General features: G+C 38.7%; 1 pseudogene; it reads right to left on the bottom strand.

Moving 5' to 3' along the window:
- Positions 1–854: 854 nt before the first annotated feature.
- LOC137735684 (probable LRR receptor-like serine/threonine-protein kinase At3g47570) lies at positions 855–4,418 on the bottom strand (annotated as a pseudogene).
- Between the last annotated feature and the right edge of the window lie 204 nt (positions 4,419–4,622).

The raw sequence follows: 4,622 nt of genomic DNA, 5'->3' as shown, positions 1-4,622 counted from the left end.
AATGAAAACGAAATTCTGACTCATGCATGTATGTTTTCTGTATGTAGACTTGGGAATCCGAGTAAGGCCAAGGGGAATAGGAACTGATAGGAGCAATGGCTCACAATTGAAGGTGCTGTACACACAGCAAAGATGGCTGCAAGAACTCGGATCTACAAAATGAAAGGTAAATCAAATCCCTCTACTGCGTTAAAATTAAGCATGGTTTAATATCTCTGAAAGTCATACGGATTTGTGAAGTGTTTCTGTCATGCATTTATAGACCTAAAATTTCGTCAATGCTCATGTAATTTTCTGTGACATGGCTTTGATGAATGCCCACCTCTGTGTTGCCTGGACCACCCCCAAACTATGTGTAAAACAATATTTTAATGAAATATGAGAGTAAGTGAGCGAAAGATAAATGTTGATGAATGGATGATGAATGCTCAGATAAATGTTGATGAATGGATGACTGAACTCAGCCTCAAATTCTTTTCTGCATTCGTGTCGATGATGAATGCTCAATGTTGATGAATGGATGACTGATGAATGCGTATTTTCATATCTTTATTGTTTCTTTTATAGAAGAGTAAGGTTTATATACCCCTTCTTTTTCATGTATTTTTTATTCTTTTTTCTTGTATTACGAGGAGTTAGGTTTATGTCTCCCTTAACTAGGTGCAACTTACTTTTTGTTATTAATAAAATTCTCCTCGTACCGTCTAGGTTTTCTAAAAAATAAAACAACAAAGCAATAAACTACTATGGAACGCTTCCCATTTTCAACCAGGTATAAGCCTCTCAACAGAGAGTAGGAAATCCAACATAGGTTTGAAATTTGATGAATACTTTCGACAACTTTGTTTTTTAATTTTTATTTTTAATTCTTTTAGAGTGTTCGTCCTGTAATGTTTGGCAAAGCGAGAATGTCATTGTTCAAGCATAATTCGATGCAAATAAGTTTGTTTGGCAAGCATTGATCAACTAGCCATTTGCACTGCATTTTTTATCTAACAAATACGAGAACGCTTTCACATAACATCAATACTATTACATACTATACCACATTTTAACAATAAGCTTCTATTCGCATATACCATTTGCTCGAAGTTTGTTTCTGATCCGACACATATGTGCCACAGCATCACAGATGTTCAATCTTTCTCTAGGCAACTCCGCTGAGCACGCAACACTAATTTCTAAAACAGTGATTAAACTTTCTATGATTAGGACGTGATTCCTTGCCCTCCCCGCATTAGGATGATTGCTCTCTTGAACAAGAATGGGATCCAAAACCTCTTCCATTTGCTTAGGCAGAGCTGCCTTCACAAAGCTATAAAGGTTTGAAGTTCCATCAAACATGTCATCGGTCGGTCTTTTTCCTGTAAATATTTCCAACAGGAGGATGCCAAAGCTGTACACATCACCTTGTGTCCACACTTCATGTCCCATGCCATATTCTGCATTCCACAATTTAGAACGTTGGATTCTAATTTTCTAGTGAAGTGCTAAAAGCTCATTTCATGTTTGAAAATTTTAAAATAAATACTGCACAATTTTAAAATACTAGCTAGGGAAAAATAAACCACCAAGTGTATTTACCTGGAGGAGCATAACCAATAGTTCCCTTGATCCCTAAAGAGCTTGATTGATTTCCCGAAGAATTTTCAGCAGCTTTTGGTAGGAACCTCACCAACCCGAAGTCACCTACATGTGCAACCATGTCCTCATTGAGAAGAATATTGCTGGGTTTGAGGTCGCAATGAACTATTGGCGTCTCACAATGATGATGGAGATAATCCAATTCCATAGCAACATCAATAACAATATTCCTTGGCCTCTCATTTGCCTCACCAATTGTATGAATTGGATACAGCCATTCCTCCAAGTTGCCGTTAACCATGAACTCATAAATTAAGGCCTTGAAGTCATGACCGCGATAATCAAAACCAGAACATGCTGAGAGTACCTTGACAAGATTACGGTGTCTAATATTTTTGAAAGCCTTGCACTCAGCAATAAAACTTTTGTGAGCTCCGCGACAAACGAGGTTGAGTACCTTGATGGCAACTGGAGTTTCACCTTGCTCAAGTAGTCCTTTATAAACGGACCCAAAACTGCCCATACCAACCAAGTTGGTTGAGGAGAATCCATTTGTTGCCTTTAGAAGACTTTGGTAAGACAGCTGGGGAAATTTGTCCGAATCACTTGCAGGTTGACCCTTTTTGTCCCTCCGTGAGCAATAAAGGTACAAAAAGGTTAGTGCAAAAATGACTCCAAGAATTCCACAAATGAGGGAGATAACCAATGTCATGGTTAAGCTCAATCCTTTCTTTTTTGCATGCTGGAGTTTGCACTTTGGCAAATGAAACTCAGGTATGCCCCCACAAAGCTTGTTATTTCCTTCAACTGATGTCGCCGTTGCATTCTTGAACGCTCCTTTGATCAGCAACATGCCCTCAAAATTGTTATAAGATAGATTGAGAGATTCCAAAAATACAAAACGTTCTAAGAATTCTGGAATTGTGCCAGACAAGTTGTTGTGAGAGAGAGACAATTCTGTAAGACCTCTTAGTGAACTGAAAGTTGATGGAATCGTCCCGTTGAAGAAATTTCCATGCATGTCTAGGTACTCTAATTTTATACAACTAACAAGACTTGCCGGAATTTCACCGAATAACATGTTATTAGAGATGTCTAAATACTCTAGATCTATTAAAACTCCTATGTTCTCTGGCAGGGAACCTATAAAATGATTTTGAGGTAAACTCAATATATACAAGTTCAACAGACCAACGATTTCTCGCGATATGATACCGCTAAAATTGTTAGCACCAAGAGATAAGATCCTCAATTTCTGACACACAATTAAACACGGCAGGATGTTGCCTTGAAGTTTGTTGCCGTCTAAGTATAACTCATTTAGTTGACTTAAATTTCCGAAAGAGGTTGGAAGATTGCCACAAAGAGAGTTCATACTCAAATTTAATTGATATAACTTGTGCAGCTTTCCTACACCAGGGGGAACGTGACCTGATAATTGGTTCTCAGACAACAACAAAACCTTTAAATTAGCCAGATTTGCAGTCTCATTTGGGATACTTCCTAATATTTTATTTTGACCTAGAAGGAAGGTTTGAAGAGAAGAAGACTGGTTTCCTATGCATTGAGGTAACGTGCCCCCAAAGTTGTTGGTAAACATTTCAAGAATTTCTAAATGGGTGGCATTGCTCAAATCGCAGAGAAAGGTCAAGTCATCAATTCCCCCACTTCCGAGATGGTTGTCAGCAAGGACCAACCGCTTAAGCTTATGCAAATTCGTCAAAGGAGGGACCTTTCCATGCAGGTGGTTACCTGCCATCCCCAATCTAATTAGATTTGACTCATTTGATAATGAAACAGGAATAGATCCACTGAATTGGTTGCCGTTAATGGAAAATATTTGGAGACTCGGAATGACCATACCAAAGTTTGAGGGCAGCGTCCCTTGGATTTCATTTATTCCCATAGAAAGGACTGAGAGAGAAGAGAGATTAAAGATTGAGGGAGGAAGCATACCCGAAAAGCTATTTACATCGAAGGCAAGAAAGCTAAGATTGGTCATTCGGCCAAAAATATCCGGGACAGTGCCACTCAAATTGTTAGAAGTTGCGGAGAACACTTCAAGAGATGATAAATTGCTAAAAGAAGTAGGGACTCCTCCTGTAAAGTGGTTAAAGTGGATGGAAAAAACTCTTAACTTTGACAAGAGGCCAAGCTCCTTTGGAATCTTTCCCATCAGTACATTGAAACCAACATCGAGCCCGAGGAGCTGAGAGCAACGCGACAAGTTAGCGGGAATTTCTCCACTCAGTGAATTGTTGTTTAACCATAGGTGTTGCAATCTGTGCAGGCGGCTGAATTATGGAGGAATTACACGGCCTAAGCTGTTTGCTTCGAGATCAATGACTCTCAAAAACTCAAGTTCCCAACATGTGGCGGTATAGATCCTGCAAGTTTCATGGACGTTAGGCTCAAGCTTGTGACCCTCTTATGACGACGACCACATGTAACGCCGTGCCAAGAGCAAAAGTGGATGGTTTCATTCCATGAAGTCAGGACTTTAAAAGGGTCATGAGTTATGCTAGCCTTGATTTCAAGCAAAGCGAGTCTATCTGTCTCATTTCCCGGAAGGGCGAAACAAGGAAGGCAAGAGTGAAGAATGAAAGCATGCATAAAAAAGGATGACAAAAACACTGCAGAAATGGAGTTGTAAAACCCCTTCCTCATCATGATGATATTTGTTTTGTGCGAAAGTAGAAATGGAGTTGTAAAAAAGTTGAGCTGTATTGATTGTTTGTCTAGCAGCTTTAGCAGCATCCAATTTATAACTCGAATCAGAGTGCTCTGTGCCTAGCGGATCAGCCACCTCAATCGCTATGTACTCGATGAGGGATGTTCCGACAAAAAAATATATCCTTTCTCTTAATTTTATGAATAAATTCAATATAAATCTAATTTTGTGAACTAATATTAGGAATGTTCACTTTTTTGAAGTCATTGTATTCATTCTTTAACTTAAAACAAATGAAAAAAGAGAGATATTAGTTTTGTATGAAATCTTTCTCTTTGATTATAAACCGTATGACATAGCAACTAAC

Source organism: Pyrus communis, chromosome 5, assembly GCF_963583255.1.
Source record: "Pyrus communis chromosome 5, drPyrComm1.1, whole genome shotgun sequence".
In the NCBI taxonomy this organism is placed as follows: Eukaryota; Viridiplantae; Streptophyta; class Magnoliopsida; order Rosales; family Rosaceae; genus Pyrus; species Pyrus communis.
The sequence above is the reverse complement of the archived record's forward strand: the minus strand, read 5'-3'. Positions and strand labels throughout refer to the sequence as shown.